The sequence below is a fragment of the Triticum urartu genome, chromosome 1A (genome assembly GCF_056163025.1).
Source record: "Triticum urartu cultivar PI428250 chromosome 1A, HENAU_Tu73, whole genome shotgun sequence".
In the NCBI taxonomy this organism is placed as follows: Eukaryota; Viridiplantae; Streptophyta; class Magnoliopsida; order Poales; family Poaceae; genus Triticum; species Triticum urartu.
The window spans coordinates 103,915,783-103,939,812 of NC_141873.1; positions in this window are offsets into that span (position 1 = coordinate 103,915,783).

Below are 24,030 nucleotides of genomic sequence, written 5' to 3' on the forward strand. Positions count from 1 at the left end.
CAAGCAGGACGTAGGGTTTTACCTCCATCAAGAGGGCCCGAACCTGGGTAAAACATCGTGTCCCCTGCCTCCTGTTAGCATCCGGCCTAGACGCACAGTTCGGGACCCCCTACCCGAGATCCACCAGTTTTGACACCGACACCCCTCTTGTCCCTTTTCGTGAGCGGGAGAAAACCGTTCTTGGAATGGGCCGAGATTTGTCAAGTGGCATTGGTACATCACCGGTATACCGCCTATCAAATTTCTTTCCATTTGGAGGTCGTTTGATGCCCCAACGGTTAACCGGGTAACCGCAAAAGCCTCTCTTGTTGCAGCCCAACACCCCTCCAAAACAGCCCAATAACCCATCTAAACCCCTCCATGCTCTCCGTTGTTGGATCACGATCGTATGGGCGAAAATCGCACCCCATTTGGACTCTCCTAGCTCCATCCACCTATATATATGTGTGCCTCTCCCCCGAATTTCGCAGATGAAACCCTAAAAATCCTCCCCCGCCGCCACCGGACACGTCCGACCTTCACCGGACGAAATCGCCGCCGCGTCTGCGCCAATCCTGCCGCGCCATGTGTCAACCGCCGTGCCCTGCTGCCGCCGGCCCACACGGCCCGGATCGGGCCCTCCCCGGCCCACGCCCGCGCGCTGCCCACCCTGCCGCCGCGTCCCTCGCCGTCCGCCTCCATGCCTCGCGCCGCCGCCAGGCGCCTCCGCCACCCAGCTCCGCGTCATGCAGTCCCAAGCTCCTCTCGCCGGCGCGGCCACCTCCGCCCGCTGACCTCGCCGCTTCGCCGCTCCGCGCCACGCGCCGCGTCGACGACGACCCCGCCGGACCCATCGCCCTGAGAGCCACACCGCCTCGCCGAAGGTCGTCGGCTTTGCGGGTGACCGCCCCAAGATCGTCGGTGTCTTCTCTCCGGTGGATCTGGAAAAGGTGGACCAGATCCACCTATCCATCGAACCAAACGCCCATCGTCCCCAGATCTCGTCACCCCGCTCCATCCCGTCCACGTCCTTGGAGGGTAATATTTCTACTAACTCCCTAATCTTCATATTGTGATGCCCTGTTCAACATGCTATATCTCCATGCTCGTTGCTCCGAATCATGCATATGATATGTCGAAATGTTCGCCTCGTTAAGCTATTCATGCTAGTGGCATTTGCATGCATGTTAATGTCCATATTGATGCCATTATCATCGTTGCAAGAGTGCTATAAAATGTGAACTGCTGGTTCTTAACCGAACATAGAGTTTTGTCATTTTTGTTGCATTTTGTGTGTGCATCTTATGAGCATGATGTCTACATGTGTTTTGAGCTACATCGTGCCATATTTACAGGGGTGCAAGTCATGTATTTTTTTGTTCTATGTGCTGACTAACACAAGCATATAAAGTAGGCTCTGTGATGTTGCTGTTTTCAGGTACTTAGGATTTTGCTAAGTCATTTTCCTGATGTTATTTTGATGCCATGTAAACTTCTTGCTACCACGAGATCCATGATTATTTTGAGGTAGTTCAGTAGGGATCTTTTGGACATATGGTTATGCTATATCCATTGATGCCTCTGGTTGCAATTATGGAGTGCTCTAGATCGTCATTACCATGCTCTACTTTTGCTATATATTATTCCAGGCAGATTGTTATCATGCTATTCAACTTTGCCATGGGTGTTGTTAGTGATACATGTTCCCTATGGACTTCCTCTTGCCATGTTTAGCTTCATGAGCATGTCTTCTTACCGTTGGTATGCTTGTGTTGTTATGTAATGCTTTGTGGTGAGTAGCATGATCTTGTAAAGTTGCTATCATGAATCTGTTTCTGCCATGTCCTGAATTTCACTGTCTGAAACTGTTAATATAACTTGCTATGTTTACATGGGTGCAATCATATCTTATGTTTTTTTGACTCATGTTCAGTAAGGGATTTTTGTTTTATGAATTTAGTAGAAGCATGCCATGCCTTTGTTTTCCATGATATGTTCCTGTAGCATGTTGTTTGCTTGCTCTAAACTTTGCTTCCTGATGTTGTTTTTGACATGTTAGTATTTCACTAAGACTGTGAAGCTGATATCTTTTGCACTTTTGCCATGCTTATTTGAAACTGTTCTTGTGTGATCTAGCCATAGTTCAGTGTTCAACGTTTTGTCAATCATCTCTTGTACTTCACTGCCATATGCTTTGTTGCTATGTTGGAGTGCAGTAGCTTAGTTTCTTGTTGCATTCTAAGTGCTATCATGCTGTTAATCACAGATTTGCGTCATTCTTGTGTTGCTTGTCATTTGCAAACCATGCATCCGTTTTCGGTGATCCTTATATGGATTTTGACCGAAATCACCTCATCTTTCCAGCGGCTTACTCGGGTTTCCATGTTCATGCATTGATAATTCTTTCCCTTCCGGAGCACACATATGCATTGCATATCATATCTTGCATATCATGCCATGTTTTGCATCATGTTGCTTATGCATTGCATCGTGATTGATGGTTCTTCCGTTGCTTGTGTTATTGCTTTGGGTAGAGCCGGGAGACGAGTACGTGAACGAGGAACCTGTTGAGTATGCTAACGAGGAGCAAGCTTTCGACAACTCTTTGAACATTGCAGGCAAGATGACCATACCCTCGATATCACTTCTATCTTTGCTTGATAGTTGTTCGTTCTATCGCTATGTCACGCTACCTACCACTTGTTTTTATCATGCCTCCCATATTGCCATGTCAAGCCTCTAACCCACCTTCCTAGCAAACCGTTGTTTGTCTATGTTACCGCTTTTGCTCAGCCCCTCTTATAGCGTTGCTAGTTGCAGGTGAAGTTGAAGATTGCTCTATGTTGGAACATGATTATGTTGGGATATCACATTATCTATTATTTAATTAATGCATCTATATACTTGGTAAAGGGTGGAAGGCTCGGCCTTATGCCTGGTATTTTGTTCCACTCTTGCCGCCCTAGTTTCCGTCATACCGGTGTTATGTTCCTTGATTTTGCGTTCCTTACGCGATTGGAGTTATGGGACCCCCTCGACAGTTCCCTTTGAATAAAACTCCTCTAGGAAGGCCCAACCTTGGTTTTACCATTTGCCTACCTACCACCTATACTTTTCCCTTGGGTTCTGCAGACTCAAGGGTCATCTTTATTTTAAACCCCCGGGGCAGTGCTCCTCTGAGTGTTGGTCCAACTTGGGCGGTGTCCGGCACCCCCTGGGCAACCAGGGTCTGTGCCAACCCGATGTCTGGCCCATCCGGTGTGCCCTGAGAACGAGATAGGTGCGACTCCTATCGGGATTTGTCGGCACATCGGGCGACAGATGCATGATATGGGATTGGGTAAATGTCTATCATATGTATTTGTTCCGGCTTATTATGCAAGCCAAATCCTTTGTTTTGTTTTGAGTCGTGGTATTCAAATTGCTTCGAAGTCAAATGTTGATTCCATGTCTCTTTCTAAGTGGTGTTCTCATATTTCAATGTGGATGCTAATCCTTCTTGGTCATCAAGATTGTCATCCCAATTCTATTTCCAACCGGTGCACTTCTCTTCAAGATGAGCCTATCATTTTCCCCATTTGCGAGATCAATTGTAAGTTTTCCCAACGTTGTTCGTTTCATCCACCCCCAAGTTGCCTTGTTTTTCCCGCCTACCCACCCTTTTTCTTTAAGGACTCAGAGATATCAAATCAAATATCCATTTTATTGATGGGAAGTCTCTCCATTCTTTTCCGTCAATGTTCTTAGCCGGTGATTCTCAGGAAGATACTAAGGAAGCTTCAAGTTTATTATTCTTCGTTCTCTTTTCTTCTTCGGTGGATTCAATTCAAGGTTTGTCGATCATATCCTTTCCTCGTTCCAAATGTTTTCTCATGCTGGTGCACCTCTTAATCATCCACTTCTAGCCATTCATATGTTCTGGAGTATGTAAGATATCTCAAGAGATTCGTATTTCCATTCTTAATCCGTTCAAGCTATTTCGAGATCGTTATCTCATTCAAGCCATTTAATTCAACCGGTGCAATATCTCTTTTAAGTCGTTCAACAATGTTTTTTTTGAGTGGGCCATAACCCACAGGTCTTTTTCCAGGATCTTACCTGTCTCTTCTAATTTTTCCGGAGCTATTCTCAAATTCTTTTCAAAGTGTGACGTAAGAACGGATTCCATCAGTCATATGCTTTTCCAAGATCGATTCCAAATTATTTTCATTGTTGATTCAACCTCTTCACTTTTCATTCCCCCGGGGTGTCTCATCAATTATCATGGTGGTGTTTCTCGTCGTCATTCTCGGATTTGAAGACCGAAGAAGAGTTTCTCTTCAATCTTATCCGTTCTCTCAAAGATGCGTGGTTTTAACTTGTTGCCATCCTCTCTTAATTATTTTCGATTGTGTGAATTCTTTTCACCCATCCAGAGCAATTCATGAGTCTTTTCAGTTTGATTCTCCGGAGCCCATCATCTCAGAATTATTCATTCCAGCTTTCAGCTCTCGTTCTCCAAATCTTACCGGTGCATCGTTCAAGTACCCTCTAATCAGCTCGTGTTCTCTTCGTTCTCTTGTATCTAAATCCCCTCAAGTATCTTCATCTGTTTTCCAAGTTCTTCCCGGTGAATTGTGCCTTTGCTACGTTCATTTTCAATTCTTACGGTGGTTCACTCAAGATTTCTCTTCCTTCGTTATCATATCAATTCATTCGTTGTTTCCAAACCCCACCGGTGGATCCATCAAGACCTTCTCAAGTTTGCGGCATATCTATCTTAATCATTTCTACGACAATAAGTAGTATGCCAAATCCGCTGCTTGTCATCAATTTAAATTGGTGAAGGATATGCATAACGTAATTCTTATTATTGTTTCATCCAAGGGATCTAATTTCTTCTTCTAGAGTTGTTCATCTTTCTTTTGCGGAGCTCCAAGTTATTTCAATTATATCATTTCAAAGCTTCATCTAATCATTACAAGGCTTCTCCCGGAGTTCTTTTCAATTTTCCCTTTCGTTTTGATCATTCTTTTATCACCGGAGTTCTTCATGGAGGCTCTACATGGTGGTTCGTCAAGGATTATTTTCATTCTTTGATTGTTCTTCAAGATTTCACTTGAAGTTAAGTTCCCCCAAGCTATACTCTAAAATAAACATGGTGGTCAACACATGTCTTGTTTTGAGGAGTTCAAGCATTCTTCATCTTGCATTCCGAAGTGCAATTCTTTCTCTCGTATCTTTTGAGGTGGTGTTATGTCACTCTTGGCAATTTCCCTTTCGTGTTTCATGATTCACAAGTTCGCCGGAATGACATATTTTAAACCCATCATTTTCAATTCGTTGATGAGATCCTCTGCAACCCATCAACCTATTCATTGGAGTTATCTTGGGTTATATTTCACCTAAAGCTTTCCCTAAGGATTGTTGCTATTTATGGTGCTTATAAATGACCCAAGTTCTTCATTTATCCTCCCGCTGAAATAAGCTTCTCAATTCCTTGTTGATATCAATCCAATCTATTGTTTCCGCTAGTGGTAGAATTTCACCTCATAATTTTGAGAAGTTTTCCATAAGCCCACTACAAGCTTACTCGTTTTGTTGTTGGTTTTCCAACAACTTCGTTATAACCTTCTTGGAAGAGTGCTTTCCAAGCTCAGTTGTGGCAGAAGTTGGCATTTTCTTCTCCATTGTTTTATTCCAATGATCTATCTTCTATTTTCCCTTGCTTATTCCATTTCAACCGGAGTGGTTACATGTCCTTCCTTGTCGCTGGAGCTCTTCATTCATGTTTTTCTACCCACAAGGTTCTCGTAATGTTCCTTGTTTCTCTTATCTAACTAAGTGTTCGCAATCTCGTTCATCTCCATTGTATTCTTCTTTCAATTGTTTAGCCTCTCAAGGTTCATTGGTTTCACTCGTTTGTCAAAGAAGAAACTTTGTTTTACCTCTTCCTCTTTCGTTTTCTCTTCGGTGCCATCCTAGATCTCGGGACGAGATCCTCTTGTAGTGGTGGAGTGTTGTAATGCCCCAGATGTAACTTTCCATATTTGTAACTCCGACTTTTGCCATTTTTGGCTATGTGATATGATATTCCCTTCATGGTTGGGTTTTTGTCTATGTTTTGCATTTTGTTCATGTCACACATTTGATATCATGCCATCATGTGCATCTCATTTGCATACGTGTTCGTCTCATGCATCCGACCGTTTTCCCCAATGTCCGTTTCGCAATCCGACGCTCCCACATGCACCCGGTGCACCCCTCTTGTCTCTTTTCATGAGCGAGAGAAAAAAACGTTTTCGGAATGGGCCGGGATTTGTCAAGTGGCCTTGGTACATCACCGGTAGAAAGCCTCTCTTGTTGTAGCCCAACACCCCTCTAAAACAGCCCAATAACCCATCTAAACCCCCTCCATGCTCTCCGTCGTTGGATCATGATCGTGTGGGCGAAAACCGCACCCCATTTGGACTCTCCTAGCTCCCTCCACCTATATATATGTGTGCCTTTCCCCCGAATTTCGCAGATGAAACCCTAAAAATCCTTCCCCGCCGCCACCGGACACGTCCGACCTTCGCCGGACGAAATCGCCGCCGCGTCCGCGCCAATCCTACCGCGCCACGTGGCAACCGCCGCCCCCGTCACCGCCGGCCCGTGCGGACCGGATCGGGCCCTACCCGGCCCGCGCCCGCGCCCCACCCACCCCGCCGCCGCTTCCCACACCGTCAGCCTCCTCGCCTCCCGCCGCCACCAAGCGCCTCCGCCGCCCAGCTCCGTGTCACGCCGCCCCAAGCTCCTCTCGCCGGCGCCGCCACCTCCGCCCACCGACCTCGCCGCTTCGCCGCTCCGTGCTGCGCGCCGCGCCGGCGATGTCCCCGCCGGACCCGTCACCCCGCGTTGCCCCGAGAGCCGCGCCGCCTCGCCGGAGGTCGTCGGCTTTGCCGGCGACCGCCCCCAAGCTCGCCGATGACTTCTCTCTGGTGGATCTGGAAAAGGTGGACCGAATCCACCCATCCATCGGACCAAACGCCCGGCCGTCCCCGGATCTCGTCATCCCGCTCCATCCCGTCCATGTTCTCGGAGGGTATTATTTCTACTAAGTCCCGAATCTGCATATTGTGATGCCCTGTTCAACATGCTATATCTCCGTGCTCGATGCTCCGAATCATGCATATGATATGTAGAAATGTTCGTCTTGTTAAGTTCTTCATGTTAGTTGCAGTTGCATGCATGTTACTGCCAATATTGATGCCACTATCATTGTTGTAAGAGTGCTATAAAATGTTAACTGCTAGTTCTTAATAGAACATGGAGTTTTATCATTTTTGTTGCATTTTGTGTGTGCATCTTATGAGCATGATGTCTACATGTGTTGTGAGATACATCATGGCATCTTTACAGTGGTGCAAGTATTGTGTTTTTGTGTTCTATGTGGTGTCTAGCACAAGCATGCAATGTAGGCTCCGTGATGTTGTTGTTTTCAGGCACTTAGGATTTTGCCAAGTCCCTTTCCTGATGTTATTTTGATTTCATGTAAACTTGTTGCTACCATGAGATCCATGCTTATTTTGAGGTAGTTCATTAAGGATATTTTGAACATATGGTTATGATCTACCCACTCATGCCTCTGGTTGCAAATATCGAGTGACCTAGATTGTCATTACCATGCTCTACTTTTGCTATATATTATTCCTGGCAGATTGTTATCATGTTATTCAACTTTGCCATGGATGTTGTTAGTGATCCATGTGCCCTATGAACTTTCTCTTGCCATGTTTAGCTTCATGAACATGTCTTCTTACTGTTGTTATGCTTGTGTTGTCATGTAATGCTTTGTGGTGAGTGACATGAGCTTGGAAAGTTGCTATCATGAATCTGTTTTTGCCATGTCCTGAATTTCACTAAGTTTGAAACTGTTAATATAACTTGCTATGTTTACATGGGTGCCATCATATCTTATGTGCCGTTTCGGCTCATGTTCACTAAGGGAGTTTTGTTTTATGAATTTAGTAGAAGCATGCCATGCTATTTTGCCAGGATATGTTCCCGTAGAATGTTGTTTGCTTGCTATAAACTTTGCTTCCTGTCGTGGAATTGTCACGGCAGATGCCTAGTGAAAGGACTTAAGCGTGGAGCCATCGCAACAAGGAATCTTAAGGGGGTTAAAACAGGACAAAGGACACGAGAGTTTATGCTGGTTCGGCCCCTTGCGATGAAGGTAAAAGCCTAATCCAGTTTGAGGTGGTATTGCTTATGTTTCGATTGCTAGGGAGCGAATCCGCTTGACCTAGCTTTCAATCTGTCTTTTTTCTCGTCCTCAACCACCGCCCAGGTCATCCCTTTATCTAAAGAGGCTGACACCCGGCGGCTCATAGAGTCACGGCCGGCTCATAAACATTGTTTGGCTCGGTCTCTAACTATTCCTGCCTTACAATACAAGTCATGTACATACAACAGTTTATCTCTACGGGCCTTGAGCCGCCTTCGGGCCTGGGCCTTATACTAAGCCTGTCTGTGAGCCGCCATACAATCTTGGGCTTCATTATGGCGAATCGTCATAGGGATGACCCGGCCCCTCCTGGGCTGGTCATGCCTAATAGTTATATCCCCAACATTAGGCCCCAGGTTGATTTGAACTTGTTCGTGTCAATCTTCAAGACTTAGAAAAAATCCTTTCTCATCTGTTGTGAAAACCTTATAACCCGCCATGACGTCATCTCCAAAAATTTCAGAAAATTGCAACGACATCATCTTCAACGGATCTTTGCCTTAATGCCTTTTCGAAAATCGAGGCGTCCATCTAGCTGGATAATCATTGTTCGACCTCCTCGTTTTTCACACTTGTCTGTTTGCCTGTTTCCCCTTAAATAGGACCGCACACTGCCCTTCGGTCTTCTCCTTCCTTCCTTCTCCTTCCTTGCGATGCACCGACCCGCTCAAGCTTCGCCGCCGCGGACCTGCTGTCTCCAGCCTCAACTCCGGCCGCTGCATCGCCCTGAATAGATCAGAAACTTGCGGTGCCATTCTGCTGCCCTGACGATCTTGGTAAGCTTCTTTTCCCTGGTCATAGATCTGTTACTAGGGTTTTGTCGGTGTTCATCAGAGTTCATGGATGTTCGTCACTACCCTCCTTTCCTTTTGTCCTAGATCCATAGATTAGACCCAAAGAGCCACGAAATCTTGTGCGGCCGCAGTTTCTGTGCCTGTTTAAACATTAGAACATATCCCTACTGCACCAGATTGCTTCTAGGGCTCCTCTGTTCTTCCTTCGTTATTTTGCAGATGAATTTATCTCTTTTTTTAAAATGGTAGATCCAAATTTATACCCTCAATCCGCGGAACTTGTTTGTCCTAACACTTAGCAAATTACAGCCTTGGTAGATCTTGAATGCCTCTAATCATGGCGGCTTACATGGCTGGTTTAGCTGGCTTATTCGTATATAATTAGCCCTTGTTTAAGCCGCCGTGATAAACGTGCACTGTAAATTTGAACTTGCAATCCCACCAACTAATTTAAGCCAGTGAATTGTTTTCTTTTAGATTACACTTTCACCATGCCGCCAAAGACGATGACAACTTGCAACTGGGTCCCTTCCATAGTCACTGAGAGCACTCTGAAAGATTTTGTCACCGTTGGGTATTTACCTGAAACAAGTGTCATGTCTTATCGTGCTCCTGACCCGGACGAAGAAAGACCGCAACCAAAGGATGGTGAGATCATTGTCTTCACCGACCATATGAACCGGGGCTTTACACCGCCCGACTCAAAATTGTTTAGAGATATCCTGCATTTCTTCAAGCTTCATCCACAGGATATTGGACCCAATTCCATATCCAACATCTGTAACTTTCAAGTTTTCTGTGAAGTTTATCTGCAAGAAGAACCCACTATTGAGTTCTTCAGAGAATACTTTTATATGAACCGCTAGAATGAATACACCAACGGTCCTAGCTTGGAGCTTGGCGGGATCTCAATTTAGCGCTGATGAGATGCCATCTTCCCTCTAATAGTTTTACCGAGCCATCCCAAGGACTAGAATCAAATATGGTTCTATTGCTAGGACACCTCACCATCTGACGAAAAACCGATGCCGGGTTACCGTGCGGAGCGTCTTGACACCACCTACAACCTCCCTGATAAACTGACTGTCGCCGAACGCAAGAAACTTATGCCAAAGATAAAAAAAGGTTCAAGCTTTGCTGGTAAACGACTTAACTGGCATTGACTTAGTCCGTTGCTGGATCGCATGGCAGATCATCCCTCTAAGCCGCTGACCCGGCTTGATGTGTAATTATACTGGAGGAACAGATGACCCTTTGCGCCATAGTCCTCTACGTCTGACCGAAGAGGCCATCGTTGAAATGGCGAGCACTCTTGTTAACAGTAAATATGAAGATTGCAGCGTCGTGGGTTTAAATCCTTTATGCAAGCTTAACCCGGCTCCAGAGATAAATCCTTTTAACTTCTTCTCCCTCAGCAATTAAGTATTCGAACATATTTCTACATGTTATCCTTTCCCAGGCCAAATCTGATTTTTGGAAAGCCAAATATGACCACAAGGCTGCCAAAAAAGCTAAAGCTGCTATGATAGCCGCCAAGAAGACCAACAGAAAATCTAGGAAGAAACAAACCGCTTCTGAGTTACTCAAGCTGGATGACACCTCTGAGTCAGAGGTAGCTCTTGACTCTCTTGGCCATTTTTTAACAACCTTATTGACACTGACTATTATTAGAGTGACACGGGAACCAGCCATGCAGTCGAAGACGAGGTAACTATTATTTCCTCCGACTCAGAACCTTTACCAAGACAGAAACCTCGGCGGGTAATCCGGAAAGTAAGGTTTTCACACCCCTTGGCTTATTTAGATCCTCATTTTCTTTTGAAACAACAACAACATGAGAGCCGCTGCCAGAGCCGGACCGGCGGAGACGACAATTTACTCTCCGGTTTACCAAAGACTCCTCAGAAATGTCAAAATGAGGTTTCTTTCATCCTTGACCTTTTGCCCTTACCAATGAGTTTATTCTATTGCTCTCTTTACTGTGATTGCACTTTTGCAGGAGGTCTCTCTTTCTTCTGGTGATTCTTCACAGACTCAACTACCGGCTTTCAAGACTGCCCCTAGGTAAAGATAACTGCCTCTCTGTCTGTTCCTTTATATCTTCGTCACCATGCTGACTCATCACAAATTTTCTTATAGCGGTCGAGCAAAGCCTAAAAAAGCAAAGGTGTCAAAACCGGCTGAAGATCCAAAAATTGTTGAATCTGAGCAGCCGCCTCTTGTACTAGAACAGTCTGAAGCACCGAAGGATCCTGTTGTCAATATTCATCCGGTTTTTCCTGAGCCATCTGTTGATGCAACCGCTCGCGATCTCTCAACTATTGAACCGGCAAGCTCAGTTGAGCCGCCAGAGACCCATGGCGACAATATTTTGATTACTAGTTCCAGATTCATTGAGCCGGGGAACCCAACTGTGCTGGAAAAACACTCCGCCAAGCAAGAAGTTATGGAGAGACAAAAAGTGAGGTTTGACATTTCTCATTATGCTCATCTGAGTATAAGTGATGTGCTATCTGGCTATCTCAGTCAAGCGCACTCCAATTGAGACTCGGAAATTGAGATGGTTAAACAGATTCAGCAAAAATATGAGGTACATTCCTCGTCTTTCATGAATTATATACTCTACCAGCCCCCAAGTCTTCTGATGATGATAAACTTGAATGATTTTTAGACTTGAAACATTTATAAGCTTCCGTTCTAGTCTTCCTTCAAGTCCGGTTTAAAAACTTTAAACATGATTTTAGTAATAATGTACTTCTGCATGTCTAGCCCCCAAGGGCCGGTTTAATCAGCACGACTGAACCAGTCATTATAGAAAAAATAATACTTATCTTCGTATCCCTCATGTATTAGTTGAAACTGTTGACAACTTAACCGGCTCATAGAAAAAAATTTCGAGCAACATGCATTAGCCCCCAAGTGCCAAGTGTTGCTACTTGTAAAACACTTGGGACTTTTTAGAAGAGAAAAAATTGCTTTGGCAGACATTAGCCCCCAAGTGCCAAGTGTGTTTTCTTGGAAAAGTGCTTGGGACTTTAATTGTTGTAATCCTCTTTTGAACATACTTTGATAAACCTATGCTGCCTGCAGTCTGCTATAGCTGACTTGGATACACAACTGAATGAGACGAAGACCCGGCTGGCGGCTCAGGAAAAGGAGACCCAAAAGGCTGAATCCAAATTGTAGGCTAGTGTGTCTGAAATAGAGAAACTGAAGACCAACCTCAGTGCAGAAAAGGATGCTTGGGCCAATGAAAAAACTGCCTTGATCCATTGTGCCGAAAAAGCTGAGGCGGCTCTAAAAAAGTTGCCGCTGAACTCACCGGCTTAAAGAACCGTGTGTCTCAGCTGGTCTCCGCCATCTTTGGTAAGTCATGTTGTTAATTATTCAAAGTGAATCCTTGTCATCATAACATAAGCCGCCGCTTAACTCATTGTATAATCTGCACAGGTCCCAGGAGTAGCAATTTGAGCCAAGATCCATTGATAAAGCTGAAGGCGGTTTACACCCTCGTGGAGCAATTGTACACTGGAGCTCAACGGATTCTTGCTACTATCTCCCCAGTGAACCAAGAGCCAAACTTATTGAGCGACGTCTTGAAAAAGCTGTCCGTCTTCCCTCCTAGGTTCCAAGAAATCAAGCGATCCCGCGCTAGAGCCGGAGCTGTGTCGGCTTTAAGCCGCTCTAAAGCCTGGATGCCAGAGCTAGACCGGGCCGATATATTGAAAGGATATCCTAGTCTCAAGGAAGATGGAACACCTTTTGACCAACAAGATTTTGCTACCCGCGTGAAGGAAATTCGCCCGTGTGCTACAATCCTTGTCAATGAGACCGAACTTGACAAATATCAGCCGGGTTTTGATATTGAAAATAAGAGACTAGCAACTCCTGCATACAAAGTGATGGATTTAATCCCATCGAACCGTAAGCACACCTTTGCCCCTGAGATTGACCCGTCTGGTCTGATAGATGACAAGGCTGAATTTATCACCCTACGTGGCTTTGACTGGACCAAATCCAATTTCCAGACGGTGGAGAAAGATGAACCGGCAAGGGATGAGCCACAACCATCAAGTTAGCCAGGCCACGATTTATGAACTGGCTTTACTTATCACCTGCTGTACGCGAGACAAACAGTTTTATCCTTTTTTGGGCTCCAAACGCCTTGTAATAGGCTAGCATTAAAACTTCTTGTTCTGCTATGCCATCGTGCATATTGTTCTGATATGCTTTACATCCCTTACAATATCTGTAGTGTTGGAACTGTTCCTGCATTCAATATATTAAAATTGTCCTGACGGTTTATCACCGGACGGGTCATAACGCCCAATACACAACCATGGAGACCAACATAACTGTATAAGTAAGGTTGAATGTAATAATTATTAAGGCTGGATGTAAGAATTATTAAGGCTGGAAAGCCTCTGATTGAAGATACACAAATTAGCCTGTTATGAATTTTAACTTTGAAACATAACGACAATATCATACATGTGATCTTGAATTTGAACTGTCGGTTTACGTAACTCGAACAGTAAGGGTGATAACCCAATCTTTGTAGAAGCCAACACTTCCATAATTATGATGACTATCATACACTGGCGATTTACCGTCAAAAAACCAAGCTGGGTTAAATTGAAACTGCAGAACAAAGATTGTCTTTCAAAAAACGTAAGTCAAACATAAAGAAAAAATTTGGAGGCTTCCGATTCGATACGATCAGTAAACCGGACCAAAGGGGTTAAGATAGGATTCAAATACAATCATGTAGCCCCCAGTGGCTTTGGCGTTGCGCCGATCAAGAGGGTACCGACAACTATGTTCTCTTTGGTTCGAATACGACCTATGTTTGAATAGGAAGCCCCCAAATGACCTTGAGAGGTTTTTAACGACCCTGATTTGAATACAATCCAAGTCGGACCCAAAAGGGGTTAAGCTATGATTCGAATACGATCAAGAAGCCCCCTAGTGAGTTTGGCATTGCGCCGATCAAGAGGGTACCGACAGTTGTGTTCTCTTTGGTTCGAATACGACCTATGTTTGAACAGGAAGCCCCCAAATGACCTTGAGAGGTTTTTAATGACCCTGATTCGAATACGATCATGAGCCGGACCAAAGGGTTAAGCTAGATTTGAATCAACACCCAATTGGTCATTTTGAAATTATCATGATGAAGACATGTAATTATTGAGGATGAAAAGGACAGAGGTCCTGCTTTATTACTTATCATAATATATACAACGTCAAAGTATGTACATCATGAGAGCCGATGGCTCAAGTATAGTAAGGCCGAAGATGAGCGATATTCCACGGCCGGCGGGTCTCTTCCTCTGACTTATGTGAGTCTTTGTGCTCTCGAACATCGATAAGGTAGTATGATCCATTGTTCAAATTCCCGCTGACCACAAAAGGTCCTTCCCAAGGTGGGGATAATTTGTGTGCATCAATTTGATCCTGGATGAGCTGGAGCACCAAATCACCTTCTTGAAAGGTTCTGGACTTAACTCGGCAGCTGTGATAATGGCGCAGGTCCTGTTGGTAAATCGCCGAGCGGGCTGCTGCTAAATCACGCTCTTCATCTAACAGGTCAAGTGCATCCTGACAGGCTTGTTCGTTATTAGCTTCAACGTAAGCCGCCACACGGGGTGAGTCATGACGGATGTCACTAGGCAAGACTGCCTCTGCTCCGTAAACCATGAAGAAAGATGTATAACCCGTAGACCTATTAGGGGTAGTATTGATGCTCCATATCACAGAGGGTAACTCCTCCACCCAACAACCCGGCGTCCATTGTAAAGGAACCATAAGCTGGGGCTTGAGACCTTTCAGGATTTCCTGATTGGCTCTTTCAGCTTGACCATTGGATTGGGGGTGAGTTACTGATGAAACATCAAGCCGGATATGTTCAAGTTGGCAGAATTCCTCCATAGCACCCTTGGACAGATTAGTACCATTGTCAGTTATAATGCTGTGTGGAAAGCCAAAACGAAAGATCACCTTTTTTCATGAATTGAACCTCTGTGGCTATATCACACTTACTAACCGGCTCTGCCTCAACCCACTTAGTGAATTTGTCAAGTGCCACCAAAAGGTTTGTCTTTTTGTCTTTGGATCTTTTGAAAGGTCCAACCATGTCGAGCCCCCAGACCGCAAACGGCCAAGTAATTGGAATCATCTGCAACTCTTGAGCCGGCACATATGCGCGTAGTGAGAATTTCTAGCAACCATCACACCTATTGACCAGATCCTCCGCATCAGCATGAGCCGTCAGCCAGTAAAAACCATGACGGAAGGCTTTGTCTACAAGGGACTTTGAACCGGCAAGATGGCCACAATCCCCTTCATGGATTTCACGAAGAATTTCTTGACCTTCCTCGGGAGAGACACATCATTGAAACGCCCCTGTGACACTGCGATGATGCAACTCACCATTGGCAATTGTCATCGATTTAGACCGCCGGGTTATCTGTCTAGCCAAGGTCTCATCCTCAGGAGACTCGCCCCGGGTCATATAAGCCAAATATGGCACTGTCCAATCTGGGATGACGTGAAGAGCCGCCACCAATTGTGCTTCCGGGTCTAGAACAACCAAGTATTCCTCTGTAGGCAACTTGACAGAAGGGTTATGCAGAACATCTAAGAAAGTGTTAGGTGGCACCGGCTTACACTGAGACCCCAGCCGGCTTAAAGCATCAGCCGCTTTATTCTTTCTACGATCACTGTGTTCCACTTGGTAACCCTTGAAGTGTCCAGCAATGGCATCAACTTCACGGAGATAAGCTGCCATGAGAGGATCTTTGGAATCCCACTTGCTTGATACTTGTTGAGCCACCAAATCTGAGTCGCCAAAGCACCTTACCCGGCTTAAATTCATCTCCTTAGCCATCCGAAGACCATGAAGCAAGGCTTCATACTCATCTGCATTGTTAGTACAGGGAAACATTAACCGTAGCACATAACAAAATTTGTCACCTCGAGGGGAAGCTAAAACAATCCCAACCCCCGAGCCTTCCAATTGCCAGGACCCATCAAAATGAATAGTCCAATACGTATTATCCGGCTTCTCTTCAGGCATCTGCAGCTCTGTCCAGTCGTTGATGAAGTCCACCAATGCTTGAGACTTGATAGGGGTGTGTGGCATATACTTCAAACCATGAGGTCCAAGTTCAATGGCCCACTTGGTGACTCATCCTGTGGCCTCTCTATTTTGAATAATATCTCCTAAAGGAGCAGAACCAACCACCGTGATGGGATGACCTTGGAAATATTGCTTAAGCTTCTGGCCCTCCATAAATACCCTGCTACCTCTTGAGCACTGCGTTGGTTTTCCCCGAAGAGGAATGGATGATGTAGCAAAGTAGCGTAAGTATTTCCCTCAGTTTTTGAGAACCAAGGTATCAATCCAGTAGGAGGCTACGCGCGAGTCCCTCGCACCTGCACAAAACAAATTAATCCTCGCAACTAACACAAATAAGGGTTGTCAATCCCTATATGGCCACTTACGAGAGTGAGATCTGATAGATATGATAAGATAATAATTTTTGGTATTTTTATGATAAAGATGCAAAGTAAAATAATGGCAAAGTAAATAGCAAAGGAAATAACTAAGTAGTAGGAGATTAATGTGATAAAGATAGACCCGGGGCCATAGGTTTCACTAGTGGCTTCTCTCAAGAGCATAAGTATTCTATGGAGGGTGAACAAATTACTGTTGAGCAATTGACATAATTGAGCATAGTTATGAGAATATCTAGGTATGATCATGTATATAGGCATCACATCCGAGACAAGTAGACTGACTCCTGCCTGCATCTACTACTATTACTCCACTCATCGACCGCTATCCAGCATGCATCTAGAGTATTAAGTTAAAAATAGAGTAACGCCTTAATCAAGATGACATGATGTAGAGGGATAGACTCATGCAATATGAAGAAAACCCCATCTTGTTATCCTCGATGGCAACAATACAATACGTGCCTTGTTGCCCTTACTGTCACCGGGAAAGGACACTGCAAGATTGAACCCAAAGCTAAGCACTTCTCCCATTGCAAGAAAGATCAATCTAGTAGGCCAAACCAAACCGATAATTCGAAGAGACTTGCAAATATAACCAATCATACATAAAAGAATTCAGAGAAGATTCAAATATTATTCATAGATAGACTTGATCATAAACCCACAATTCATCGGTCTCAACAAACACACCGCAAAAAGAAGATTACGTCGAATAGATCTCCACAAGAGAGGGGGAGAAAATTGTATTGAGATCCAAAAAGAGAGAAGAAGCCATCTAGCTACTAACTATGGACCCATAGGTCTAAGGTGAACTACTGACACTTCATCGGAGGGGCTATGGTGTTGATGTAGAAGCCCTCCGTGATCGATGCCCCCTCCGGAGGAGCTCCGAAACAGGCCCCAAGATGGGATCTCATGGATACAGAAAGTTACAGCGGTGGAATTAGGGTTTTGGCTCCTGCTCTGATCGTTTGGGGGTACGTGGATATATATAGGAGGAAGGAGTACGTCGGTGGAGCAACAGGGGGACCACGAGGGTGGAGGGCGCGCCCCTACCTCATGGCCTCCTCTTTTCTTTCTTTACATAGGGTCCAAGTCTCCCGGGTCTTGTTCGTTGAGAAAATCACGTTCCCGAAGGTTTTATTTCGTTTGGACTCCGTTTGATATTCCTTTTCTTCCAAACCCTAAAACAGGCAAAAAACATCAATTCTGGGCTGGGCCTCCGGTTAATAGGTTAGTCCCAAAAATAATATAAAAGTGGATAATAAAGCCCAATAATGTCCAAAACAGTAGATAATATAGCATGGAACAATCAAAAATTATAGATACGTTGGAGACGTATCAAGCATCCCCAAGCTTAATTCCTGCTCGTCCTCGAGTAGGTAAATGATGAAAACAGAATTTTTGATGCGGAGTGCTACTTGGCATAATTTTAATGTAATTCTTCTTAATTGTGGTATGAATATTCAGATCCGAAAGATTCAACACAAAAGTTCATATTGACATAAAAATAATAATACTTCAAGCATACTAACAAAGCAATTATGTCTTCTCAAAATAACATGGCCAAAGAAAGTTCATCCCTACAAAATCATATGGTTTAGTCATGTTTCATTTTCGTCACACAAGAATTCTTTCATCATGCATAACCCCAATGACAAGCCAAGCAATTGTTTCATACTTTAGTAATCTCAAACCTATAAACTTTCACGCAATATATGAGCGCGAGCCATGCACATAGCACTATAGGTGGAATAGAATATAAAGGAGGGTTATGTGGAGAAGACAAAAGAGGAGAAAGTCTCACATCAACGAGGCTAATCAATGGGCTATGGAGATGCCCACTGATTGATGTTAATGCAAGGAGTAGGGATTGCCATGCAACGGATGCACTAGAGCTATAAATGTATGAAAGCTCAACAAAACAAACTAGTGGGTGTGCATCCAACTTGCTTGCTCACAAAGACCCAGGGAACTTGAGGAGGCCCATTGTTGGAATATACAAGCCAAGTTCTATAATGAAAATTCCCACTAGTATATGAAAGTGACAAAATAAGAGACTCTCTAACATGAAGATTATGGTGCTACTTTGAAGCACAAGTGTGGCAAAGGATAGTAACATTGTCCCTTCTCTCTTTTTCTCTCATTTTTATGGCCTTTCTCTTTTTTATGGCCTTTCTCTTTTTTGGGCCTTCTCTTTTTTATGGCCTTTCTCCCCCCCTTTTTTTATATTCCTCACTTGGGACAATGCTATAGAAAATGATGATCATCACACTTCTATTTATTTACAACTTAATGATTACAACTCGATACTAGAACAAAGTATGATTCTATATGAATGCCTCCGGCGGTGTACCGAGATATGCAATGGACCAAGAGTGACATGTATGAAAGAATTATGAACGGTGGCTTTGCCACAAATACTATGTCAACTACATGATCATCCTAAGCAATATGACAATGATGAATGTGTCATGATGAACGGAATGGTGGAAAGTTGCATGGCAATATATCTCGGAATGGCTATGGAAATGCCATAATATGTAGGTATGGTGGCTGTTTTGAGGAAGATATAAGGGGGTTTATGTGTGAAAGAGCGTATCATATCACAGGGTTTGGATGCACCGGCGAAGTTTGCGCCAACTCTCAATGTGAGAAAGGGCAATGCACGGTACCGAAGAGGCTAGCAAGTATGGAAGGGTGAGAGTGCGTATAAACCATGGACTCAACATTAGTCATAAAGAAATCACATACTTATTGCAAAAATCTACAAGTCATCAAAAACCTCGGTAGTACGCGCATGCTCCTAGGGGGATAGATTGGTAGGAAAAGACCATCGCTCGTCCCCGACCGCCACTCATAAGGAAGACAATCAAATAACACCTCATGTTTCAAATTTGTTGCATAACGTTTACCATACGTGCATGCTACGGGACTTGAAAACTTCAACACAAGCATTTCTCAATTTCACAACTACTCAACTAGCATGACTTTGATATTATTACCTCCATATCTCAAAACAATCATCAAGCATCAAACTTCTCTTAGTATTCAAAACACTCTTAAGAAAATTTTACTAATCTTGAATACCTAGCATATTAGGATTTTAAGAAAATTACCATGCTATTAAGACTCTCAAAATAATCTAAGTGAAGCATGAGAGATCAATAGTTTCTATAAAACAAATCCACCACCGTGCTCTAAAAGATATAAGTGAAGTACTAGAGCAAATTTATATAACTCAAAAGATATAAGCGAAGCACATAGAGTATTCTAACAAATTCCAAATCATGTATGGCTCTCTCAAAAGGTGTGTACAGCAAGGATGATTGTGGTAAAATAACAAGCAAATACTCAAATAATAGAAGACGCTCCAAGCAAAACACATATCATGTGGTAAATAAAAATATAGCTCCAAGTAAAGTTACCGATAGAAGTAGACAAAAGAGGGGATGCCTTCCGGGGCATCCCCAAGCTTTGGCTTTTAGGTGTACTTAGATTATCTTGGGGGTGCCATGGGCATCCCCAAGCTTAGGCTCTTGCCACTCCCTTTTCCATAATCCATCAAATCTTTACCCAAAACATGAAAACTTCACAACACAAAACTTAAAGTAGAAAATCTCGTGAGCTCCGTTAGCGAAAGAAAATAAAAGATCACTTCAAGGTACTGTATTCAACTCATTCTTTATTTATATTGGTGTTATACCTAATTTATTCCAACTTCTCTATGGTTTATAAACTATTTTACTAGCCATAGATTCATCAAAATAAGCAAACAACACATGAAAAACAGAATCTGTCAAAAACAGAACAGTCTGTAGTAATCTGTAGCTAGCACAAGATCTGGAACCCCAAAAATTCTAAAATAAATCACTGGACGTGAGGAATTTATCTATTAATCATATTCAAAAAGAATTAACTAAATATCACTCTCCAAATAAAAATGACAGCAGTTCTAGTGAGCGCTAAAGTTTCTGATTTTTACAGCAAGTTCAACAAGACTTTCCCCAAGTCTTCCCAACGGTTCTACTTGACACAAACACTAATTAAACACAAAAAACACAACCAAAACAGAGGCTAGATAAATTATTTATTACTAAACAGGAGCAAAAATCAAGGAATAACAATAAAATTGGGTTGCCTCCCAACAAGCGCTATCGTTTAACGCCCCTAGCTAGGCATAACAAGCAAGAATAGATCTAGGTATTGCCATCTTTGGTAGGCAATCCATAAGTGGCTCTCATAATAGATTAATAAGGTTATTTAATCTTCTTTATAGGAAAGTGTTCCATGCCTTTCCTTAACGAAAATTGGAATCTAATATTTCCTTCCTTCATATCAATAATTGCACCAATCGTTCTAAGGAAAGGTCTAACAAGAATAATAGGACATGAAGGATTGCAATCTATGTCAAGAACAATAAAATCTACGGGCACATAATTCCTATTTGCAACAATAAGAACATCATTAATTCTTCCCATAGGTTTCTTAATTGTGGAATCCGCAAGGTGCAAGTTTAGAGAGCAATCATCAAAATCACGGAAACCTAACAAATCACACAAAGTCTTTGGAATCATGGAAACACTAGCACCCAAATCACATAAAGCATAGCATTCATGATATTTAATTTTAATTTTAATAGTTGGTTCCCACTCATCATAAAGTTTTCTAGGGATAGAAACTTCCAATTCAAGTTTTTCTTCATAAGATTGCATCAAGGCATCAACGATATGTTTAGTAAACGCTTTATTTTGACTATAAGCATGAGGAGAATTTAGCACGGATTGCAACAAGGAAATACAATAAATCAAAGAGCAATTTTCATAGTTAAATTCCTTGAAATCCATAATAATGGGTTTAGCAACATCTAGGGTTTTAATTTCTTCAATCCCACTTTTATAAAATTTAGCATCAAGATCAACAAATTCCAAATTCTTGGAACGCCTTCTAGGTAAAGGTGGATGATAGTCAGTCCCATCATTATCAATATTCATATTGCAAAACAAAGATTTAATAGGGGACACATCAATAACTTTTAGATCTTCATCTTTACTTTCATAGCAACTAGAAGAACACATTCTTATAAAGGCATCTTTCTTAGCATGCATCCTAGCGGTTCTTTCTTTGCACTCATCAATGGAAATTCTCATGGATTTGAGAGACTCATTGATATCATGCTTAGGTGGAATAGATCTAAGTTTCAAAGAATCAACATCGAGAGAAATTCTATCAACGTTCCTAGCCAAACCATCAATCTTAAGCAATTTTTCTTCAATCATAGCATTAAAATTCTTTTGTGAAGTAATAAATTCTTTAATATTAGATTCAAAATAAGAGGGCATCTTATCATAATTTCCATAAGAATTGTTGTAGGAATTACCATAATTATTATAGGGATTACTAGGGTAAGGCCTAGGATTGAAATTTCCTCTATACGCGTTGTTACCAAAATTGTTCCTACCAACAAAATTCACATCCATAGATTCATTATTATTATCAATCAAAGTAGACAAGGGCATATCATTAGGATCAGAAGAAACACTCTTATTAGCAAATAATTTCATAAGTTCATCCATCTTTCCACTCAAAACATTAATTTCTTCTATCGCATGCACCTTTTTATTAGTAGATCTTTCAGTATGCCATTGAGAATAATTAACTATAATATTATCTAGGAGTTTAGTAGGTTCTCCTAAAGTGATTTCCATAAAAGTGCCTCCCGCGGCCGAATCTAAAAGATTTCTAGAAGCAAAATTCAATCCGACATAATTTTTTTGTATAATCATCCACAAATTTAAACCATGAGTAGGTCAATTACGTATCATTAATTTCATTCTCTCCCAAGCCTATGCAACATGTTCATGATCAAGTCGCTTAAAATTCATAATATCATGTCTAAGAGAGATGATCTTAGCGGGAGGAAAATACTTAGAGATAAAAGCATATTTGCACTTATTCCATGAATCAATACTATTTTTAGGAAAAAATGAAAACCAAGATTTAGCACGATCTCTAAGCGAAAAAGGAAATAGCTTCAATTTAACAATATCATTATCCACATCTTTCTTCTTTTGCATGTCACACAAATCAACGAAGATATTAAGATGGGTAGCGGCATCTTCACTAGGAAGGCCAGAAAACGGATCTTTCATGACAAGATTCAACAAAGCAGTATTAATTTCACAAGATTCAGCATCGGTAAGAGGAGCAATCGGAGTGCTAATAAATCATTGTTGTTGGTATTGGTTAAGTCACACAATTTAGTATTATATTGAGCCATCGTGACAAGCAAGCAAACTAACACACAAGCAAACAAAAAGCAAGTGAACAAAAGAGGCAAATAGAGAGGGAGGATAGAGAGAGAGAGGGCGAATAGAACGGCAAGTTTGAAGTGGGGGAGAGGAAAATGGCAAATAAGGGTATGTGATGGGTACTTGGTATGTTGACTTTTGCGTAGACCTCCCCGGCAACGACGCCAGAAATCCTTCTTGCTACCTCTTGAGCACTGCGTTGGTTTTCCCGAAGAGGAAGGGATGATGCAGAAAAGTAGCGTAAGTATTTCCCTCAGTTTTTGAGAACCAAGGTATCAATCTAGTAGGAGGCCACGCGCAAGTCCCTCGCACCTGCACAAAACAAATAAATCCTCATGACCAACGCAAATAGGGGTTGCCAATCCCTATAGGGCCACTTACGAGAGTGAGATCTAATAGATATGATAAGATAATATTTTTGGTATTTTTATGATAAAGATGCAAAGTAAAATAAAGGCAAAGTAAATAGCAAAGGAAATAACTAAGTAGTAGGAGATTAATATGATAAAGATAGACCCGGGGGCCATAGGTTTCACTAGTGGCTTCTCTCAAGGGCATAAGTATTCTACGGTGGGTGAACAAATTACTGTTGAGCAATTGACAGAATTGAGCATAGTTATGAGAATATCTAGGTATGATCATGTATATAGGCATCACGTCCGAGACAAGTATACCGACTCCTGCCTGCATATACTACTATTACCCCGCTCATCAACCGCTATCCAGCATGCATCTAGAGTATTAAGTTAAAAATAGAGTAACGCCTTAAGAAAGATGACATGATGTAGAGGGATAGACTCATGCAATATGAAGAAAACCCCATCTTGTTATCCTCGATGGCAACAATACAATATGTGCCTTGCTGCCCTTACTGTCACTGGGAAAGGACACCGCAAGATTGAACCCAAAGCTAAGCACTTCTCCCATCGCAAGAAAGATCAATCTAGTTGGCCAAACCAAACTGATAATTCGAAGAGACTTGCAGAGATAACCAATCATACATAAAAGAATCTAGAGAAGATTCAAATATTATTCATAGATAGACTTGATCATAAACCCAAAATTCATCGGTCTCAACAAACACACCGCAAAAAGAAGATTACATCGAATAGATCTCCACAAGAGAGGGGGAGAACATTGTATTGAGATCCAAAAAGAGAGAAGAAGCCATCTAGCTACT